Here is a 24,628-nt window from a genome sequence, read left to right as displayed (position 1 = left end):
CTGCTGTGGTTCGCCGTGCGGGCGATGACCCTTGGGCCTAAAGTGAGAGGCGAATGCGTAATAGTAAATCTCTTGCTTGCACTTGTAGTGGTTAGGATCTAAAACCACACGTGTGACGTGTTAACCTGAAGATTTTGTACGTCCCTAAATGTTTAAAATTGAGTGGTGTGAAATCCGGGTGCGAAATCCAACTGTGTATTTCACACCAATATGCAAAACGTGTTACTGATATGTGTTTATTAGATAAGGTGGCCAGTGGGGTGTCAGGCAATCTGTCAAATAAAATTTATAAATATGGCACCTATATTTCTACGTGTTAAATGTTAAAAACTACCATTTCAATAGTCATATTTTTCTTTAACTTGAAGACATTTTCCATCCATGAGATACAGCCATGACAGCAAACACCGACCACACCAGCCAGTGCATCCAACGACCAGACTTAACTGTGGGAGATGCATGCTTTGGGTGCAGACCAACAATTGTCAACTCTGAACAGTTTGCACCGGAGAAGGGGTGGGATGGAAGCCAAGGGGCCGTGACTATTTCCCCCTCTAGACTAATGGTCCAGTGAAAGGATTCAGATGGCTCGCTCTAGTTTTTCACCAGAATCTTCAATCTTGGAACAATACCAAACAGAGGATGACTGGGTCTGTGCATACTGCAATACTTGTGCAGGGTCTGCACAGACACACCCAAGTGAACACACTCATGATCAGCTCTGCGCCGTCTGAGAGAACACTAGCCTGATGACTCCTGGCTGCTGAGGAGTCACAATAGTTATTTCAACAATGACAAAATGCTTTCCTAACAAAAAGGGAGCAAAAAGTCAAAGGGGACAACAACAAAAGAGAATGGCTATGGTGGAAAAGGGGAAGGAGTAATTGAAAGGGGAAAGGGCTTTAGGAATAGGGCACTAAAGCACAGATAGGAAGCCAGGTGGACCAGAATAGGGACAAATAAAGGTACTAGGCACCAGTAGGCATGGAGAAATGAGGTATTCCGCAGATGCGTGTGTAGGGCTCGTCTACTAGGCCAGGGGTACTATAGTACAGGTAATGGTAGAGGTACATTTGCAGGGCAGCTGTACTAATGTTCAAGTAATGGTACAGGCAGGAGTACAGGCACCAAGGTGTAGGCATAGACAAAGGTACTAGAGAACAGGTGGCAGTGCTATGCTATTGTCATGTGCACTAGTATTTCGGCACAGAACAGGTACTGTGATATTTGTACCAGACTAGAAGACTAGGGAAAAGAAGGCACTGCTGAGGGAGGAAATAACTTTGATATAGGAAGAGTGGTGTAAGTGAAAGAAGGTACCCCTTCCATACAAGAAGAGATTTTGCGAGAGTTCCCAACCTGTAAAAGGCGCATACGGAATTTATGTAATTCTAGAACAAAACAGACTGCAGCCATTTTACCACGGATTCAACATTTCGAAAAACTGACCAGAAGTTTTTCCAGAACACTTCTCTTCAGGTACATTTTCTCATGAACCCTACACCTCTGCATGATAAGCTGGTCACTCTAAAAGTCAGTATTTATACAAGTATGCTTGGACATAATCATTTTTTAAATCCGGGGACCCACGCTGAGTTATTTATGGAAACCAGAGGCTCAAGCAATTTCAATGATTTGAGCCTCAAAACAATACACAAAAAATACAGAAACAAGCACTCGCCAAGTACACAAATTATGAAATATTGAATTCACAAATAAATATAAGAAATTAGAACTTTCATTTTAATGGGAAGATTGGGGCTTTTCTAAATTCAACTGAGGCGACCTATCATCCATGATAAATTCTGTTTGATGCATTTGCACTACTCCCACGAATCAACTCAGGGCGCAAACTTAATTTTTACCCTCCAATCTCAAATTCCTTCACATTTATGGAATGTTTTAAAATGTTCAATGTTGAGTCTTATATATATATATATATATTCATTTTATTAGTCTGTGAATATTATATAGTTTTCTAGGCAGTCTCGAACCCCCGAGTATGTGCCTTACCACGGATGCCGTAGTTGTAAATGGCGGCCTTACATACAAGACAAGGCATTTAGTAGCCAGCTAGCAGGTGCTCTCCACTGGTAAATTAACCCATGCTTCTATTATGCGGCACTCCGAGAATTATAAAATGTTATAGAAAAAGTGCAAAAGTCTGCCCGTTGGAAATGCACCTAGAATGTTATAATTTTAGAAGGGGCATGCTACTCATTCTGTTCATAACTATACTTATATATACATTATCAACTACTATTATTGACTCAGAAGCACTTGGAGCAAATCTTTTTCGCCACCGCTATCGGTCTCAAATCCAATCCAGTTCAGTCATGTCTTCTTTCTCTATGGCTGGGATTTTGTATTCTGTCTCATTTGCCATTTTCAGATCGAATGGCAGTCATTTATATTCATGCAACCACTACCTAGAAGAGATGATAACTTGTAATTGAAATTCTCAGAAGGTTATTTTTATTAGAGTGAAATGAAGCTCTTTGCAGCCCATGAGCATTAAAGGAACCATGAAGAAGGAATTTTTACGAGAAAAACATATTACTTTCTGTGAGGAGTTGTATTGAGAGCGCCCAATTGGCGCAATGTACTGTCAAATCAAAGCAGAATGTCACAGCAATTCCCAGGTGCCCAATGAAAACTATGCTAAATTGTTGTGAGAGGGTTTCTTATGGGGTTTTAGGTTGAGATACCAAAGTCCCAGGACACGTAGATAGGCGACAAATCTGAAATTCACAAATCAGCATAGACTTGTGATGCATGACAAGTTGGATAAAGAAGTTCGGGCAGGTATAATGGCAGGTCCTTTTTCGGACTGGCAATTAGATGACCTGATTGTTTCACCGATTGGAGTTGTTCCTACTAAAGAAAAATTACAATTTAGGTTGAGTCAGCATCTGTCCTGGCCAGAGGGTCTTTCAATTAACGATTTCATCCTGAATGACTTGGTGTCCGTTTCTTTCTCTTTGGTGGACGTCGCCATGCAATTGGTGGAGCAGGTCAGACGGGGGTATGATGGCGAATAGTCATGTTAGTCAGCCTTTCGCTTGTTGCCGGTACACCCTTCCGATTTCCAGCTCCTGGGGTTACAGCTTGAAGGTTGCTGCTATGTGGATAAGGCTCTGACAATGGGCTATTCCGTTTCTTGTGCTTTATTTGTGTGTTTCAGCACATTTTTGCAGTGGCTGTTCACTCGTGTAACAGGTCACAATGGTATCACACATTATTTAGATGACTTTTTCATTGCAGGCAGGAAGGGATCTTGGGAATGTCATGACAAGCAGGAGAGCTTTTAAGCGATAATGGCAGATGTTGCCTCTGGTGCCAGAAAAACAGTGGGCCCCTCTCAGATATTGTCATTACTAGGTATTGAAATTGACTCAGAAGCAATGTTAGCATGACTGCCGGAGGATAAGAAGTTAGCAAGGAGATTATTAATTGACGAGATGTTGAGGAAGCAAAAAAGTGACAGTGAAGGAGAAACAGATTTTGCTCGGCCATCTTAACTTTGCTTGCAGAGTGGTCCGGGTGGGATGAGTTTTTTTGAAGGAGACTGGGTCTCTCTTTGCAAGGAAAATAATTACCCCACCCTCATGTTCGCCTGCTGGTGGGGGTGAAGGAAGACTGGAGGATGCTGCACTTCTTTTTGGAATCCTTTAATGGCATTCCGTTGTGCCCATGGCAAAGGTTACAAAGGGAAGCACAAATTTTCTCAGATGCAGCCGGCGGCTGCGGATTTGGCATTTATTGGCAAGACAAGTGGTATGCTGAGGAATGGTCACCAGAGTGGGATCATGGGGGATGTAGTATTATATTTCTGGAGCTATTTCCGGTGGTGGTGGCAGTGGTGTTGTGTTGGTCAGTTTTGGCACACAAATGAGTCCTATTTTGTTTTGACAATTTGGCTGTGGTGCAGGTTATCAATAGATAATCTGCGAGAAATCCCAAAGTCCTGAACCCTTTGAGGGCTTTTGTTTTAAGTTGCCTCAGACATGACATTGCATTTCGTGCTTCACCTGTGCCAGGTGTGGACAATGACATTGCAGATGCTTTGTCTCGTTCACAGTGGAGGAGATTTCCATGGGCTGGCCACGGATGTGGATGTGGTTTTGACGCAGATGCCAATAGAGCTGTCGAGGATACAACTGGTTTGGAATTCCATAGCGTAGTCTACCAGGTCGGCATATGCCCAGGCATGGGCGGAATTCCTGAATTGTAGGGCGCGTCGTAGGCGGTGGGCTTGTGATAGGGAGGAAGATGTTGTGCAGTACATAATGATGTTGACTGGCAAACGACAATCGAGGGTTACCATTACAGGAGAGTTAGCAAGCATCACCTTTATGGGTAAGATGCTTAGGATTAACCATCCGTCGGCAGAGGAACTGGGTATGAGAATACTATAGGGTTGGTGCTAGGGAAGTAGGAGCATCAGGGAAGAAAAGGGAACGGATATCTTTGTTCCTTTTGGGGCGACACATTGGGGTTCTTTCTGACGTTTGCAAAAAAACAGAAGAAGCATTGTTATTTAGCACACTTATGTCTTGGGTGATTTTTGGGGCTCTTAGGGTTTCCAAATTGTTAGGTAGGAAATGGGCGATGGGATTGACCTGGCGGGATGTACAGTTCGGTAGACAGGGTCTAAGGTTGTGGGTGCATAAGTCAAAGACAGATCAGCGAGGCCAGGGGACAGCAGTGAGTTTACGGTATTATCCAGACAAGACTATATGCCCTGTCCAATTAGGTTGTCCGCTTCAGGCCGCCCGGGGTCAAAGGGATTTAGGGTTTTTTGTGCACAGCAATGGGAGCCCAAGGACACATTCTTTTCGTATAGGGATGGCCACATAAACAAGCAGGCAGGGATGGGTGAGGGAGAGAATTATGCAGGTGGGTAGGTGGCGGTCAGTGTTTTCATAGATATGTCATGGCAACGAATAGTGATTGTTGAGCTGGTCACACCACCAAGAGAATGTTTTTGTTTATTTTAAAGGTTCGGTGGCAGGCCCCGGTGTGCCGGCCTTGGAAATCTGGATTATGGGGGCATTCCTTTTTTAAGAGGGCTGAGAGACAGGCGCTAGAAACACATTTTGGACTGCAATTGGGTTTGGACAGCCAGTGTTATCGCCTGCGTTGGCATGGGAAAGGTGGTATGCTATGAAGAGAATTGATCCCATGCCTATATGGTCTACTGCAGAGAAGAACATGCCCAGATGTGCTATTACACTTGGGGGGGAAATAACTTAGTAAGATCCAAAGGCTTAGTGGTGATTAAGCAAATGAAAAACGACTTAAAAGCTATCCTGGTGTTATGGCATGCTATCATATTATATGGACAGCGGTTATGCCACGGAGAGCTTGGCGTGGGGCTACTCGCTCAGCCGCCATTGAAAATGCAAGAAAGAAGCTTAATAAAGAAATGCTGATTTGTTTGTAGGGAAAAGCGGATTGGGAATCGAAGAACACGGGGACATTAAGTTTCAAGACAGAGTTTTTCAGGGGAGACGGAATGCACTTGTCCTTCATGGGCATGGGCCTTTCTTTCTTACAGGTAAGAGAGACTTTAGCGTCTACATTGAAGTTATAGAGGGTCTTAGTGCTAGGGGGGCAGGAAAGTCCTTTAAGGACTTGTCCTGGGTGGCGGACAGGCTGGGCTTGGGGCAGGTCAGGCTGGAGAGTCTGGGGTACATAGGACCAAACACGGAGGGGACAGCTTTTCAAGCTTGGTTGCAAATGTTATGCATTCAGCAGTTTACAGGTTTACATATCAAAATGCTGTTATGGTTGAAATTAGTTTAGAGCAAAGGTGGGGAATTTGCATTGATAATGGTTGGGACAAGGAGGGTACTTTAGGAGAGGGGTGGAGGTTATAGGACAGGTTCATGTAGAGTGAGGTTTTTAGTTCTGGAAGTCTAAGACCAGGTTTGCTGCTGTAACTAGTGAAGTCACTAGTTTAACCATGTCGTCTCGGGGAAAAACTGGCCCACATCCCCTTTGACAACCCACAGCATGAAATACAAATGGGCATTTCCAGGAAGAGAGCAGAGGACCATAACAGGTTTGCTGTTGTGATTGTGCACCTAAACCAATAAAAGCGGCCTTTTTCACACAATTACTCACAGTTTTCTTTGAGTTCATCTTATTCCCCAATTCAATGCAATGTGTCTGACTCATATGTGCCAAGCAGCAGAGTGGGAAGAGGAGGGGGAACAGGGAGTCCGGAAGATGGGATACTGACAGTAAAGAGATGAAAGAAGGGGGCGTGGGAAGGGACAACAACAGTAGGTGGGGGAGTGCGGCACGTGTCACTGGAGGGCAGGGGTGTAAGTACAACATCTAGGGAAGGGGGTTGGACAGAATGGGGGTTCACAGTGAGGATCCCCGTGACTTGTTCCCCTCGCCCATCTGCGCACTGAAGGTGCTGAAACGGTCTCTATTCTTGCAAGTAATCTAGTAATCCATTCATGGAGTAACGTCCGCACTAGGCCCAAGTACCATTTGGGCTTACTACGACGAACAACCGAGAGGAAAACACGCGGACTAGTCTCTCACATATATAACTATACACGTGGAACTATTTTGGACTTTCCACAACACATGGAAGTGTTAGGCCCCTTGGCCGAGAGGAAGCCATCCCCCAGCACTGGCCACTTTCACTCACTCGGCTGAGCCAACAGAACCGGCTGAAGACGGCGCCCTGCTGAAGAACACCTGCTCACGCTTAGGCATTATTTTTAAACCTCACTTGCGATTCTAACAACCCTGTTATATTTTGGCAGCCTTCACGCCACCCTGGGCAGCTCTTCTGGCAAACGATGCCATCTGAACATCAGGAAGTTTTTTGTTATTTTTAAGTAACAAAAGCGCAGAGAAGGCACTCCTTCAAGAACAAGGCAGGGCGGGCTCTGAAGGCTAAACACTGCTGAAATATCAAACGAAAACGCACATAGACCACCAGTCCGGCTTTGAGGGTGACGCATTATGGGGGATTTAGGGAATGGGCACATGAAGGGGTCTGCGATCTCCAGCTCCGTTTACAAACTTCAATGAACACTCACAAACTGCTCTCATGTTACTTTATCGGTTACTTGCACATTAATATGATAAAACCTTCTGGGCCCCATAGCTTGTTCTTTCCCTTTACATTTGCTCTCATGTTTCACGTGTGTTCGTCTGTCATACTTCAGCCTTTTTTCTATTTACCATTTGGTCTGTATTTTGGTTAATTGTTCTGTAATGCAGGCTACAGTTAACTTGTATTTTTGTTGGTATTTAATAAAGTATTTTTTTTTATTTATTTTTTTAAACACGACATATTTTTCGCATCTCCCAGAGCATGAACTTTCCCAACTGATGAAACCATTACACCAGAACTAATTTTACCACTAGATCAAATTCCCAGCGCCATCTTAAAGTGCAGCCACAATTCTTTCACAGTGCACTGGTTACAGAAAGTTATATAAAAAAAAAACAACACCAGAACAACTCAATCACCCCAGATCAAATTAATTTAGCAGGCATTCTAATAGCGTATGTATATAAAATATCGAGACTTATCTCTTGCAGAAAAAAACAATTGTCTGGATTGTTTATAACGTTCTTCTCATCTTTACAAAATTCTCAGTCAAAAAAAAGTGTTCCGACTGATCAAGAAATGTTTATTGCAGATTGTAAGAGAGGGCAAAGGCAGGTGTACAAAAATGCCAATTTCTGACTCGCTCTACAATAAGAAACTCTGGTAAGGACAGACTATAAACTTTTTTTTTTTTTTTTTTTTTTTTAATATTACCCCTCGCACTAATACTGAACTTGTCCAATGCATGCTCCGAGGACTGCACAGCACTAACATAGTGAGCTATCTCGTACTGAGATTGTAAAACTGATGCGACATTTCCAACCATATACTCCAAATGTGTAAAACTTTACAGGAGGCAGACGTTAATGCAGACTAAAGGTTATTCCGTATGAATTTATGAGCACAGCGCGCTGGGGATTACAAATGTGCACTGAAAGCAATCAGACGATGCATGAAAGTCAGACTTTTCCTGTAGAGTAATAAGCATTTGCAATGCAATAGGTCTCACATTTTCAGGAATTCGAGCTACTGGCATTGTGAATTCATAACTGGACTTTTCTTGCCATATAAATTGGTTAATCCTGCCTCATAATTTTGTCTTTCGCTGCCATACAATTCCAGTGGCCCAGCATGTAACTAAAGCAAATGCTTATTCCTCTATCTTAAAACATAAACAATTACCATATAAGCCTTTATCAGAAATAAACTTTTGACATTAGAGTGTAATGCTCAAAACGCCATAACAAAAATATAATTTGGGACGGATTGGAGGGTAAAAGCAAAGAGGGATTCGGGAGTAAAGATGGAGAAGACAAGTGGCATAGTAACGTGTCATGGACCCTGGAGTAAGAAAGGAAAATGGTTGACTGCAATTTCGGTAGGAAAATACAGCAGTAATTAGAGTTGAGTGAGATTCATAGGTCTCCTGGCCCCAGTGCCACTGCACCTGTTGCTCCATTGATAACTTAGCCTCATGAGAGAAAGCGGATGGGGCAGAAAAAGAGAAATGAAAGGAATACAACAGTCAAAAGGAACAAAGAGAAGGGGTTGCAAACAAAAGAAAGAACTAGAAAATGAAAACAACTAAGAAAAGAAATAGAGCAAATATGTGAGACAAAAGAAAAAAAGGGAAGGAAGCTAGCGAACAAAAGATAACCAGTAAAAAAGAATGAAAGAGAAACAAGCAGCAAAAGAACCAGGGCATGTATGTACCAACACATTTCCCACAGACGCAGAACGGGAAAACAATTTTGACAATTTGGGTCCGGACAAGTAACTTGTGGCTTCCGCATACAGATGGGAAAAAGAGGGATTTATAGTAAAATGTGAATTGACAGATAAAGATAAAAAAAAAAAAAATTTTTTTAAAAAAACACCATATAAAGGAAGGAAGAAAAATGTTTTTAAAAAAAAGTGAAAGGACACATATTGAGTCAAAGGAAACAGCAAATAAAAGAAGACAATGAAAGAATGGAGAAGAGAAAAAAGTGAAAGAATGCCTGATGAAGAAAGAAGAGAAGAACGAAACAAGGAAAGAAATAACCAAGTTTTTGTGAGTTTGAAAGAGGAGGCAGCAAGAGGAAGAGGGAAATTTAAACAAGCATTTTCAATGCAACGGGTCTGCATTTGCTTGAGTTAGAGCGGTGTAAAAAAATAAAATAAAACGCAGCGCGATCGCGCTATGTAAAACACAGCGCAATGGCGCTACGTGGAAAATAAACAGATAAAGTAGTCCGGACCCAGGCTCAAAACATCGAGCCTCGTATGTTTCTAGTAGTTTACCAGTGCTGTGTAGGTGGGCTAAACACTGGAAAAGGCATGACTTATGCATGCCTTTCACAAATGAAAGCAAGCGGATTTTAAAAGGCAAGCCCACAAACCAATGTAAGTGACTGACGTGACATGAAGCCCAAAGAGAGATTACTGAATGGACTGAGCGCTTTGCGCTCGCCCATAAAAAAGGGAGAGGAGTAGAAATAAACAGTTGAAAGAGTAAAAGTGTTAATGTGTGGATGTTAAGAGCTGGAAAGAGAAAGGTGGGGGATAAAAAAGTGAGCAAAGGAAAGAACAGAGTGACATAGGTTAAACAGACCCTCCCAAATAAAGAAGGCAGCTAAGAATAGATTTAATTAGCTCCTCCACATCCTCAAACAGAGGTCAGAGTTCGGCAGGGGGAGCTGCAGAAGAGCAGGAGGTGCATTAGCAGAGTTCTATGTGAAGCCCAACACAGCAATTTTGGGACGCTTCATGTGCCCGGGCCCAGTGCTGGAATAACAAAGGCAGTGGGTGAGGAATGAGAAACGGAGCGCAGTGTAATTCCTGGTATTGGAATAATGGGGTGCTGCAGGTTAGGGCTGAGGTGCACTGACAGAGTTGTATGTGGGCTGCATTACTGGAATAGTAACGGGCACACAAGGTCAGAAGTGGGGTGTGTTAATGGAGCTATGTGTGGAACTTAGTATTGGCGTGCCAGTGTTTTAGAGTGTTAGCCTGGAGATGCCCTGGTGAAGCTGTGAATGGGGCCCAATATGGGAGTGGCCTTGCCTCTGAGCCACAGAAGCGAGGAATCCTAAAGGGCGTGTGTGTGACCCTTAGCACTGTGAAGAAATGTGCACTGTATTTTAGAACTGATGGATTCTGGTCGAGCTGTGGTGGTTCCCATCAACAGTGGCGTTGGATGTTAGCCTTGAGGTGCACTGGCTGAGCTGTTTTTTGCTCTTTTGGGTCCAGTATTGGCTTGGCAGTGGGACTGAATATTAGAATTGAGCTGCTGCAATGGAATTGTATGTGAGCAGGGTCCCAGTATAAGAAAGGAAGTGACCTCGCCGGGGTAGGACTGCGGTGCACTGATGGAGCTGCGACTGAGGTCCTAGTACTGGAGCAGCAGAGTCCAATGGACTGTAAAAACTGAAGTGCTCTGGCAGACAGCATGTGCGCCGTTCTGGCATGGGCACAACTGAGTGTGTGAACTGAGGTGCACTGATGGAGCTGCGCCCGATGTCCCAGTACTGGAACAGCGGAGTGTATTAACTGTAAGTAGGTGCTCTGGCAGACGGTGTGTGTGAGGTTCTGGCACGGCTGTGGGGCTTGGAGTGTGTGAACTGAGGTGCACTGATGGAGCTGTGCCTGAGGTTCCAATACTGGAACAGCAGAGTGTACGAACTTTAAGAACTGAGGTGCTCTGGCAGACAGCGTGTGGGTTTCTTACACTGGCACAGCTGAGGGCATGGAATGTGTGAACTGAGGTGCACTGATGGAGCTGCGAGTGGGACCCCAGTATGGAGCAGAACTGGGCACTGTCTCCAAGGATTGCAGAGCCCTGGTAGAGCTGGGTGAGGGGTACTGCCACTGGAACAGCAGTGGGCACTGAGTGCTTGGAAGAAGGTGCTTTGGCTGAGCTGCATGTGGGTAGCAAAACTGAAAGAACAGGGACGCCGTACAAAGGTTTCCTAGGTAACATCAGGTTACATCTGGGGGTAGGGTCCCTGGGTGGGGGGGAAACGTTCCTACAACACCACTGAATTACTTCATTAGGAAAGGTTAGGCACGTCTGACTAAGAAAGCAGGAACTGTGAAGCAGTCACAGTTCATTTCAAAGTTCACGAAAACAACTTTGTGTTGTGCAGATAACACTGCTAATCTTTTTTGCAGACCCTGATGTAAGAAGCCCTAGAGAGCTAGGCTACAGGCAATCCAGAGGGACCACAGTCAGGCAGACCAAATGTGACCAAGATAACAGCCAGATTTATAGCCTTGTTACAGCTAAGCTCAGAAACGGAGGTGCTCTGGCACCCAGCATGTGTGGGGTTCCTGGCACTGGCAGGGCTGAGGGCTTGGAGTGTGTGAACTGAGGTGCACCGACGGAGCTGCGCCTGAGGTCCCAGTACTGGAGCAGCAGAATGTACTGACTGCAAGAACTGAGGTGCTCTGGCGGACAGCGTGTGTAGGGTTCCTGGAACTGGAACTGAGGTGCACTGATGGAGCTGCAAGTGGGATGCCAATATGAAGCAGAAGTGGGCACTAACTCTAAGGATTGGGGAAGCCTGGTAGAGCTGGGTGCCTAGGCTATAAGCAACCTGCAAGCAATCTGCCGCCCTTGCTCTAAACACACAGGCAGGCACACTTGGTAAATACAATCCAAGCCAAGGAAGGGCAGGAGCCAAGCAGCTGAGAGAGGGTGCAGTGAGCCCACAAAGACCAAATGTGACCAAAATAACAGCCTGATCTATAGCCTTGTTTACAGCTAAGCTCAGAGGAAGAATGCTCTGAAAATGAAAAGGGAAGCTTCCCTGGACAGGAGCAGTAAACAAAGTAAAGAAAGACCCCTACAGACCAGATGAACAGGACAATGCATAATTAAACAGTAATTGGTCCCTGCTCCCACACAGAAGGAGGGACAAAGGCATGACTGTCCACTAGCAAGCAAGGATTTTTAAATGACACAAACTAACAAACTAAATAGCTGGAGGCCCACAGAAGAAGTATACTTAAACGTATACAAGAGGTCGTACACTTACACGCAACCTAAAAACATTGGATGATGTATACAGAAGGTTGCAGATCTCACTCCACTGGTGCATGTGCTGTCTGAGTGCCGTAAGACCATTACAGAGGAGGCAGACATTCCCCACTTCAGACTGTTTACTGGATCTGCCTCTACACAAAACGAGAGCACTACGGATCAATGATGGGGAAGTGATTGCACACACTTTTTATTTATTTTTATGAGCACACGTTAAATTACCCACCACATCCTCTCTCTTAATCGTGTAAGTAGAACACTCACCACGCTGCAACACGAAGGCATACTGACATCCGATTCACAGACTTTACACAAAGCTGCGGCACTCATCCAGAAGAATGAATGGCTGCGTGGGCACCACGAAAATACAAACTTTTGCTCCTTAAGGTTACACATGTTACTGCAGCTGTAGGTCAGCCCACTAAACTACCCTACTGTGACTGTTGCCTAAGGGTGACAGGTTACACAAACATCTAATCAGCAGGTGTTTTTAGGCCCCGACTGTTAAACCCATTTGTCAATAACCACTATACGTAGTGCACCAGGAGACCCTGCCACCCATTTGCAGAGCACACCGGGGATTACAAATTTGCACTGACAACAATCAGGAGATGCACAAAAAACAAACTTTTGCTTCAGAGTAAAAACATCAGGCTGGCTAAATGACGTATTGGATAGACTTGTAACAGGGTTGGCACCTGTAAAAACATGCACTTGGGGCAGTGACAGCGATAATTACGTCAGGGAGTAAAATGGTGAAATATACACCAGGCAACAAGAGGCAGGCAGGTAGTGCGAGATCCCCCTCTATGTAGCAACACAAACGATGGAAGGCCCCTGAGGGGCGCTGCTACAAATACACTGAGATAATCGGTACCTAACAACAAGCAGGATGGAGGGGTGAGGGTACAAGCAACCAGGAGACAACTACAACAAGGAAGCAACCAACAGGTCGGGAAGCTACAAGGAAAGCTAGCTGAATTAAATGAATGCCTTCTTGTGTTAAGCGCTCCAGTATCTTGGTGTCGAGTTCACGCTATTTAAAAACACCAACAAAAAAACAAAGTCAAAGGCTTTCTTGAAGCAGGACAGGACAAATCGGTCTGGATAATGTACTGTGCTAGGTGGGAGGCCGGCAATGGGTGCGAGGGGCAACACAGAGGGAAGAAGCAGACAGAAGGTCGGAGGGAGCAGACGACAGAGCCAGCTACGAAACATGCTTTCTGTGTACAGTGGCTCAACAAAAAGAAAAAAATAGCTCCGAAAATCGCAAGCAGTGTAAGGACACAAGTACTTAGTCACATTCTAGCAGAGGGAAGTGCTGATGGCAGAGTTGGCCAACAGGAAGCAAGCGATTAAGAGTGGCTTTGAAGCCCACCAATGATAAGCAGTGGGTGGCCCTGGAGCCCACTAACAGTTAACATATCTGGAAGCGCATGCACTGTCTACACGAGACCTAAAAACACTGATCAAAACTCAATACTGTAGGAAGGGGAGATCATTGTGCTCACTTTCTTTTACATTTAGTATACATCTATTTGCGGCTTTAGAGAAAAAAATAACGAAAGAATCCCAAAGTGTTTAAGAGCTGGGTTTGCGGACATACATGTTTTGACTATGAACTGGAAATCTCTCTTTGGCTGCGAGATGCTTACGCGTTTTGCTCTGCCAGGATTCTTGGGTGAATCGAAACAATTTTGAAATGTCGTGAGATGAAGGGTCTGGGGAATACCCAAAGAGGTTGCAAATAGCTTTAAAAAAAAGTCCAAAACTGCACTAAGGGGCTACCTATGCAGATATTAGCCTACCTAGTTCTCTCTCCATATTATTATTATATATATATATATATATATATATATATATATGTGTATATATATATATATATATATATATATATATATATATATATATACATACACACAAAAAATAGATGGCAACTGTTCAATGCTCTTAAATGTACACTTAAACATAGGTCACCACGGCTCTTTATATCCAAAACTATAGGGAAAAAAAACTTGCTTACTATGTCTGCAAGCGTGCATTGCAGGTCGTTACTCACAGTAAAGGAAACCTTATTTTTTTTGTTTGACAGGATTAGAATCCATAGTTAATTCTCAGCCATAAATCTGGCCTTTACCTAAACTATTAATGAAAGTCCAAAGAAGGCATTTAATACTTTTGCTAGTTCCTTCAAACTACTTCTCAACTAATACTTCTCAACTAAAGAGAAAGAATTACGTATGAGCCACAGTGTCTCTTGAATCTTTCAGCTGAGGCCACAAAGCCATAAGTAAGCAATACATTTTGATCTGTGGTTCTGTTTTTAAATCCTATAAGTATCCTCTGAATTAAACGGTGTTACCTTCAAAAGACACAGCCCCACCAGCTGGTTTCTGCAATTTCTTCACAAAATTCCTTACCTCCTTGTCAAAAACTCCTTAGTCTGTCAATATACAGAGTTCCTTACTCAAAGTGTAAATAACACGCATGCCTAGGTCAGAATCATCCACATCAGAAATACTGTTCAGATGTGTAATAAGTGAGATCGTATTTGGGCTCATTCTCAGAATCCACTTCCACACTGAGAACCACTACACAAGCCCTGCCTACTTTCTTGCCTTTAGGGTTGGACCGGCCTGTAGGGCAATCCTCCAGTACCAAAGGGCTGGTCTGACATATTGTTTGAGCTGGTTTTCTGGTTGGTTGTGGGATGGTTTTATGGTGGGCTGGGTGGATATTTACTGTTGATTTCCCATATATTAAACTAAAGATTGCCTCTAGCAATCTCAAATCCATGCAGGATTCCATACCTTGATTTGCTGAGAGGGGTAAAGAAAAGGGGATATCCGCCCGCCCCCTTTAATGACTTTATTTATAGGAACTGTCAACCTATGAGTGGGCCAAACCCTGAAATTTTAGAGTAGTAAGTTCAGGTAGAAAGTTGAAGACAATGTCAGAAGTTCTATTATGGAGAGTCTCCAGGCATTCATACTTGTAGTAGTGAGACTCATTAGAAGACATATTTATTTCTAAGTTGTTGATAAACCGATCATACAAATAAACCAGGCAGCATGTGTTTCACCCCCTAGTCTGCACGCAGGCCTGGGGCTTTTTTCATGGCAAAAAGGCTTAACGTATTTCAAGTCCACTATTCCAAGTAATTAGTAGAATCAATATGGATCAACAATTAGACCGCGTTCAACTACCAACAGCAAGGACATTTAAATTACTTCACCTACTTTCACTACATTGACAGTAAGCGCACGGGTGGATAGCTGTTACCTGCTCGACTATGTCTTTCAATTGGCTCTACTAATTACTCTGAGTATCAGACCTGAAAGAAAATAAGCCTTTTCTTTATTTAATGCTTGCTACCAATCTGGAGTTGGTACAGCAAAGAAGGGCATTGGTTTTAAAAGTGTGGTCAACCAACTTCCAAAAGACGTTTGTCATTAGTTTACACATGCTGAAACAGCATTCCTTTACAGGAAGAGAGACTAAGAAAAGCCCAAAATTAGACCACTTTGTTGGTTTTATAGCAGGGCACTGGCACAGACTTCAAAGAAACGGATGGATGGGTAGGTGTCTGAGGGGACCACAACCACCTGTGGGAATAGTGGTGCGGAGGTACATTACATTTTGTTTCATTTTACTTTAAACACAAAATTGAGACCCATCCAATTATTTTTGGTTTTTGCAGCCTGGTTTTAATTTTTGGGTGAAAGCCTGCCAGACAGGACAGCTGCCTGGTTGCTAAAGGGGTCTTTGGGACATTCTGAAAAATGACCTAAGAATGCATTTTGCCCATTGCTTACCATTGGCTTTGTGATTTGCCCGATTCTATTTGCTGGATTTATTTGTTTTAGGCTGTCCAGCATGTCTTTGCCCCTCCCGTGGAGCATGGACTGTTTACTGCTTCTACCACAAATGCTCACTTTTTGTAAGCAGGCCTTTGAAGTACAGGAAACGTGACAAGATGAGAACAAACTTTAAAGACCGAAGTCAAATGTCAGACTCTGCCTGGGGAACTTAGTGTCTACTTTTCTTTGTCTTACTTCAAAGTGAAAAATGTATATGACAATCTGTATCTGAAAGGATATTTTTCTTCCTAGCACACAACAAAATGTAAATGTCTGTAAATGAACTGTGCAAATATTTCCAAGTACATTAGAAAAGCACAAAGTGCATTTTTTTGTAATTCTGAAGCGTGTTGGAAACAAATATTGTAATACAATCAAAACAACTCAAAACACTGGGCAATGACATTTGCACACATTATTGTTTGTGCTCTGTATAGTCTGATCGTTAAAACTGTATGTCTGTGCAAATGTAATGGTCATTTTAATTGCAAGTACGATGTCTGCAATAGCAGTGCACTACCACACCATGCGTACTCTACTCCATCCTAGGCCACTTCATGGTACTCTACGACACTCCAATCCATGACCCGACACTCCAACACTCTACTACTCTCCACTCTACAACAGTCTACTCCACTCTACATAACCCCCTCTACGCCATTCCATGCCACTTGACTCCACTCTACTCCACGATACTCCAATCTACGCCATTCTCCTCTATGTCACTATCTTTTAACCATGCTGAAAGCAGCCATATTGATGCAGAACATGGCTAAAACACATCGGCAAAGCTAACAGCTCTTGCATAGGTAAGAACTATTGGCGTCGCCAATGCTTGTTCCTATTGCAGACCCAGCAGTCAGCACATTTTTTTTTTTTTTTTTTTTTTTTTTTTTTAAACTTAAAGTCTGGTTTTCCACTATGTTAGCTTAAAAACTTTATTGAGCTGTAGTAACTGCTGTACATCACTGATCTCACACAGTTCTAATTAGAAGCTATATGCAGAACCTAGCTTCGGCCAACTACGCGATAAGTAACATGACAGATTTCTAACAGAAGGAGAACAGCGTAAACTGGACTTTGGGCTTGAGGGTTGAAAGAAGGAGACTTGCATAGGTCTGTGGCCTCAGCTCCTTCAGGGAAAAGGGAAAAATCACTCTAAGAGCAGAACACCAAGCACCTCACTATAGAACCAGACGCAGCCAGGAAGAGCCACGTTTCCTACTATATGGAATATTTAGATATTTTAAACTGGTGCCACTAAACAAAAAAATCCCAAACATACTCCTTTTTTTGTTTCTTAAATAACATTCCCTAAATTCTAGCTGTGGCAACCATAAGTCCCAATCCAGAATCGTTTTATTAGTATTGACCTTTCCCAAATTATCAATACAATTTGCAAAGCTTGATAAGGTTATAAATGACAATGATGCCCTTTCTATTGTAAATTCAAAGATAAGTCACCCTGAAGCGAAAAAGTTCCAATTCCCTCCCAAACACATGATCATAACTTTATCAGGGTTTAACTCACCTGAAGTTCCAAGTGGTTTGACATAAGCCGGCTGTGATACCCATTCACTCAACTAAACAATTACTAAGACCTCCTAGTGCCACTGCTATTTCTAAATTGGAACAGTAAAAGGAATGATAGGTGAAGCAGACAAAACTTTTTTTAACCCATCATTACATTTTTAGGGCTTTTGGAGATAGCTAAAAAAAAAAAATCTCCAAATATACTTAAGAAAATGGAATGTATGGGCTTTAGAGGGATTAAGGTTCAAAGGGCTCGTGAATATCTATTTTTTCACCTAATTCATCATAACCCAGATTATCAGAGCCTATGAAAAACTTTGTTGTCCTGTAGAATCACAGTTGTCAACATGCTTCTCCAAGCATCACAGCGCGATACAGGAAGGTTTTTCACAATACAAAAGCCAGACCATTCACATCATAAATGGTGGCTGCAAGGTTGTTGCCCTTGCAGAAATGATTCTCTAATTATGTTTTGGGATAAGGGAGACCGGGTTACAGAAGTGAAGATCCGTGCCCTTCTTTTCCTACATTTCAGACCCTCCTGTCACACACCTCCCTCAGAATGCTCAATATTATATCTTCTTAACAACCTAGCCACTTCGCTCTCCTACACATCTACCCTAGACAAGCTGCCCAATGTGCTACACCTCTCCGTTACCCATACGTCAAGCTCTTAGAACCTTGTGCATCAGCTACATCTGCAAAACTCCCTTCCCCGAATGTCCATCCTCCCTGGCCCACCTTCCTCACTGGTCGTGTTCAGATACGGACCACTCGACCCCTACCTGTACTCTACATGGACCTGCCCGCCACCACTTGGGGCTGTTGTAGGTGGTACGATGGCAAACAGGTAGGCGGGCTCATAGCCATGTTAGCAGAGGGATGTTGAGGCAGAGTGCTATGGTATTTTCACACATGCACAAATAAACAATGCTGCAAGTGACATGCGTGCTGGCGATAAAATGCTAATTATCTGTGGGACACTCGTTTAATCCACACTGATTTTAAGTGATTATAATATAAATATGTACCACTCAGGACTATCTGGCATCAGGCTGGGCTGCAGGCGCTTGAAGGATCTTGCGTGTTGGTCGTCCTTTGCCTTATGCATCCAGGCAAACATTGTCTCACTCTGGAATAGATTTCATAGCAAGATATCGACTCGCAGCGCAAAAATAGTGGTTTTAGGAAAACGATGCAGAACGAGGTGTTCGAAGTGCCAAGGGACCTGGTGAGCTGGCACACTGTCAAACCTCAGCTGCAGAGAGGTTTTGTTACTGTACCTTTGTGAAAATAAGCTTTCACGACATGAAGACCACAAAACAAGAAACAGTAGCGAGCCATTCAAGCCACATCATTTTGTCAAGCAGGCTGACAAAGATGAATTATTGAATATTCTGAAAAACACACAATAAAACAGTGACACTAATCTAGATTCATCGGTGTCGACCACACTGGTTAAACGCATTAGCTTGCTGTCTCCTCAGCTTTGCTGCTGATATGCGCTATTTTGCTGCCTAGCTTTTTTTTTCAAATTAGTTGTCAAGTGCAATTTGATGCTTGATACTTGAAGTGCCTCCTGACCTTCGATGCAATCTGCCGCTTCACCCAGAGACATTCATTTATGTACTGAAGGAAACCAATGGGAAATTCCCATCTTGGGGCCAATGGGATGCAGCCTTGGGAGGTCACATTTTTAAGGAGGGACAGCGGAACTCCTCACCGCTCCCCCGTACCACAGACACTGCTGCTGTGATCGGTTAATCCAGTGGTGCCCAAACTGGGAGCCGCAGCTCCCTGGTGCGCGGCTCCCCTGGCTAGTTTTGATGGCGCACCAGGGAGCCACGGCTCACAGTTTGGGAACCACTGGCACAAACGAGACATTTAGTCTAAAATGGCTGCCAAATTTCCTGGCTAGAGATACTCTACGTCGGGAAATGGCATCACGTTTTGTAAAAGCCACGTGCTTCCGACTGGGGCAAAAAACTTACTGGGGAAACAAAGGGGTGAACTTGGAGGAAGGCTCTCCGCGCAGGCAGGCACATTAGAACCTCGCACCCGTTCGCATTAGGGCCCGCTACACAGAACACTGGCGACCAGAGCTCGTTAATACTCTAGTAGCCCTTGCTGCTTGCTTCCTGAGCTACTGGAGAATGAAACTCTCCTGCGACTGCGACAATTTAATGGGAAAGCCTCTGGGAACTTGGTCCGAGAGGCCTGTCACCTTACAGAACATGTGGCTGTCACTGCTGTCAATAAAACAACCGATACAACTCAGTCTACACAAAAGTAACATTTAGAACAAAGATTTGTAGATTTTTTTCCCCCCATATCATCTGTGCAGTGAAACAACGTAGTTTAATCGTGGTCACGTTCTCCTTGCCCAAGACAAATGGGGGTCCACATGGCTTGATCCTATATCCATGCTATTACCAGTATAAACGAAGCCACTAGGTGAGCAGGTTGGTCCAATTTGGCCTCATCAGCATTCGCCATTATAGGAATAATTCCACCCGACATTATCCCTGCGTCAAATCCAGTGGCCGTGAGGCCCTCACAGTCGGCAAGGCAGACTCAGGCCAACGCACAGACTCCAAAGTCCTATGTAATGGTTTCCTCGTAGAGGCTCCAAGCTTCTTGGTGCACTATTGGTACAACTCAGTAAGTCCAATTTGCACCTTATGGCTTTTTGCATCGCTCCTTTAAATCCAATAACATGGCTGTACCGTTGACTTAGGAATTTGGTTTTGTGCTGCTCATTACAAAAGGACGTCGACTCTCACATTTCCTTAGTGTCTCAATAGTTACTTTGTCGTAAATAAACCCTGCCACAATCAGGGGTTTCCTCAGGACCAATGCTGCACGTGCTGTTTCCTCGGTACCCCATCATGCGAAATTAAGTGGAATAGTGAATTAGCCTGGGATGAGTGCAACAGAAGTGGAAACAGAGACAGATCAGCTACACAGGTACTGCCTACAGTATTCTGCTGAAAGCAGTCATAAATCCAGACAAATGCATAACGAACTCTGACTCGATTACAGTGCTTTATGTTGAAAACCAACATCTTACATAATGTAGTTTGCATGACCCACAAATTAGTCTGCAAAAAGCAATTTAGTAAAGAAAACAAAACAAATGAGTAGTGGGCACGACATTTCTTAAAGCAACCTGATTATGGGATTGGATGTCTGTCTTGCTCCCAAAAACGAGCGTCCATGTGAATACACAAGACAGACATATTCACACTGATCTGCCAAGTGAAATCATCCTTAGAACAAGACAAGGCAAGACTGTCTATAACACAAGCCCGACACTCTTTAATGTGTAAAAGCCTTTGAAACTTACATTTCAATTGTAGAGCAAGAAAAAAAAATGTGCGGTCAAATATGAAGCTTACCACAACCATCCCAGGTCACCTACATATACACTACAGTTTTTAAACGTTATAAATGCAAAATAAATACTCATAACTGACAGGAGCATAACAGAGAAATCATAAGTTTTTTTTTTTTTTTTTTAACTGTGCTTCTGCATCCTCTTTCAAGTTTCAGATGCTTTGGTGTGGTGAGGCACAGGCCAACCCACACTACATGTTTAGTCTCAAACAGGAAGGGATGTTGATCTTCGTAACAAACAGCAGAACTATGGTTGTAAAGTTAAGCATATGAATGAGATCCAACAATGATTGAGGAAAGCTACAATTCTACATTGGAAGACGTCAGCTGGCGCCACAAGCTGCTACAAAAGTTCTGACAACAGATCAGGCCCTGGGGCGCCACATAGTAATGGATCCTAGCGGGGAAATGGGCAGAGAGGAGACTGGCCTCTCTGGGGTTTATCCTCAGAAAGAACGCAAACTTGGGTTGTGGGGACATCTCCGTAGTGCATGCTAACATATGGATAAATATGGAAGTGGGTCTAAAACAAAGATAGATCCCCGTGTCTTAGATGCAAGAAGATCATCCATTACAACCATGTAATGACAAAGCCAACAGGAAGGGCCTATTTAGTGAATGTGCTGGCAAATGCGCAGAAGGTTGTATTTATGGACTGTGGAGGGATGTGTGGTCTAGTCTGGGTCTTGTCACGGTTTTTTTCTGGTTTCATTTGTATATGTATGGTCGCCTCAGTGGATGTTGTGTAAAGTGGGGTGTCCAAGATGCAATGTTGAAAGGGCTACATCTATCACGGTTGACCCAAAATATGGTAAAAATTATACACCTATGCCAGCTAATGACAGACACAGGCTGTTATTCTGCCATTAAACTTATGAAGAAGATAAATAATTGTTGTGTCCCTGATATGGTGTAGTGCTGCAAGGACTAGAAGGTTGCCCCCCTATCCCTCCCTCCCAGTGGACATCAAAGCCATTGTTCAGCGCTGTGAGACCCAAGGAAAATGGGCCCCTCCCACATTTCTCCTTGCACTGCACTGTGGCTGCAAGTCCCAGGATATTAGGCTGCTCTTCTGGGCACTACTGTGTCAGAGCTGTAAAATGGCTATTTACATTGGCCCATGTCAGGGGCACAGACATCAGTATTGCAGCAGCTGCAGGGGCCCTAGGTCCAAGGGGTACTAAGTGCACAAGGTACCCACATTATAGCTATATTTTCCTGTGTACCTAGTGGGTGGAGAAGTGGTGATGCCTTCACAATGCTCTAGTGCCCAAGGCACAATTACAATGTTACTAGGCTCTCTTCCATGCGCCTGGATGCTAATTTTGAGCACACAGGGGAAGATGAGCCCATCCATGGACCCTGGAGCGCTGGATCGGTCTTGAGAGGCTCACAGGATGGGTTTTTTCCCCCCAGAGTTAGTATTGTTACTAGCTACTAGTATCAGCTATTTAATAGTTCAACAGGTGCAGTGGAACCAGTCGAGGGATGTTAAGGACACAGTGAACTAGGACACTGGTCCCATCTCATGCGCCTCAGTCATGACCCAGAGCTGCGAGGCTCCGAAAAGGTCCATCTTACCTGGGCCTCCCAGCCATAGTCCAGTGCTGCAAGGCCACCTCTCCTGGGTATTGCAGCCCCTGATCATGGCGGTAAAGCCCGGGAGATAAGGGCCCTCTCAGGGACACAGCTATTAACAGTACAGCGGGTGCAGTGGTACCAGGGGGCTAGGGGTCCAAAATATTGCTATATTTTACTGTCTAGCCAGGGGACTGGGGAGACAGTGATCCATTTACCTTGCTTTAATCAGGGCTCATGGCACCAATGCTAACACGACTGGCCCCTCTCTCTCACGGGCCTATCAGCCATATTCTAGTGCAGCAAAGCCTCCCTTTGCAGATGTTTGTCATGCATCCTACAGCAGTGGTTCCCAACCTGTGGGCCAGGGACCCCCTGGGTGTCCGCAAAGCCACCTCAGGGGGTTCGCAACTGCTTAGAAAATTAAATAATATTAACAGATTAGGTCCCTAGCTTTCAGTAATGACTCAGTGGGGTGGTCTCTGGATTGCAATTATGATTCAGTGGGGGTCCCCAGGTTCCAGTAATGATAAAGTGAGGGTCCACAGAAGTCAAATGGTTGGGAACCACTGTCCTAGAGGACACCAAATGTCCAACATTATTTTCTGTTTTTCCAGAGAGTCATGCAGTCAAGCAGGATCAGCAATAGGGGATGTAAAACAATCCGGCCGGCTGGAAAGCCTTGAGCAACCAAACCCAACACAGAGACAGAGACAGCGAACGACCACTCTGCAGAGGTGCGAGGGGCCAGGATTTGTTAACATGGTAACTGGGAGGGAGGACTTGAAGCACAGGAGATGACCGGAACAGGACAATTTATCAAAATGTTTACCCCTTCAAGTACTTAAAATGAGGAATGAAAAAAAGTGAGAATGAAACACCCCGATGTGAGCTGGCACCCACCCCAAAACATTTGAGATAATGGCCAGCTGGTGCATGATGGGAGAATGACATTCTCTCTGTGCCTGTGTGTCCTCATCAGCCATGAAGATGGAGACAAAGGCAAAGGGAGAACATGATTGGGCCGCGAGCAAACCATTTGGTCAAATAGAAGACCCACAGCTGACACACGGGACTGCCTGGTTCAAGACTCACAACTTTCTTTTTGTTTCTACCAGTTAAAGATATTAGGAGCCTGACTGAAGGCATGGAGGCCTCGGGACTGCCGTCATTAATTGGTGCAAAACCGTTTAAAGTAATCACAGATTGGATGTTGCGAGGGGTCATAGATAGTTATCAGTCCAAGGACATCTTTCTGTCACCTATGTTGTCCTTTATTATTTTAATCTGGTTAAAGAATTGAGAAAGGTCTCAGAGTTGTTTGGAGTGTTTTAGAGTAGCAGAGGAAGAGGACAGTTCTGGAATAATACTGTCCACAGGGTTAAAGCTTTGGAGAGAAGATCAGAAGAAGCTTTTCTTGGCTTCTCTGACTTTACATTTATAGCTAGCAGCTGTGTTGATATATTCTAATATTTTGTTTATATCACAGCCTCTACACCATTGTATTTATACTCTGCACACTTCCAAATTGAGAGATTGTAATTTGTCACTGAGTGCTGTCCAAAAATTACCCTTATTTGTGCAGTTGTCACTGTTCACTGGTGAAAAGAACCATTTTAGGTCTGGCCTAAAGACAGCTTTCCAGGCTCATCGGCCTCATTTATTCTAACAATTCATAGATATGTAACTGTGTACAGATTTGTCTCTTAAATTGTCACTGACATTTTGTTTTTGCCCGCTATAGAATACACAATGGAACAATGGGGCAACTCCGGTTACTCACTGGCTCGCTTGTCTGAGAGTGACAGCATTTGCCAGATCGCATGTGCACAACTGCCTAAAATGTAGAGCACTTCAGTGCCAGGGATTTGAGAACCATTTTTTTTTTACTTTTAAACTTTGCAGTGCAAAAAATTAAAATCTGCACATTTGCCAAGATTATACCTACTGGCTTTGTCAATGAACGATTTAGTTTGGATTGGTCCAGCCAGTAAGTGTCAAGAGCCTTTTCAGAAATATGTTTGCAAACAAGCCGAAGCGAAACGGCTTGTATGGAATCTTGCGCATTACTGCCATTCAACTCACCTGAACAGGGCATCTTTGTGGCTTGTTCTCAAGATGTGGGTAGGGGTGGGCATCTTCCCAGGCGTAAAT

The 24,628-nt window shown here is 43.9% G+C and overlaps 1 protein-coding gene across 1 annotated transcript in view; it reads right to left on the bottom strand.

Annotated features, from left to right (window-relative positions):
• The window catches only part of EXTL3 (exostosin like glycosyltransferase 3), a 211,961-nt gene that overhangs the window by 67,921 nt on the left and 119,412 nt on the right, over nt 1-24,628 (bottom strand). The window lies entirely within an intron of this gene.

The sequence above is a fragment of the Pleurodeles waltl genome, chromosome 5, assembly GCF_031143425.1.
Source record: "Pleurodeles waltl isolate 20211129_DDA chromosome 5, aPleWal1.hap1.20221129, whole genome shotgun sequence".
Lineage (NCBI taxonomy): Eukaryota > Metazoa > Chordata > Amphibia > Caudata > Salamandridae > Pleurodeles > Pleurodeles waltl.
The sequence above is the reverse complement of the archived record's forward strand: the minus strand, read 5'-3'. Positions and strand labels throughout refer to the sequence as shown.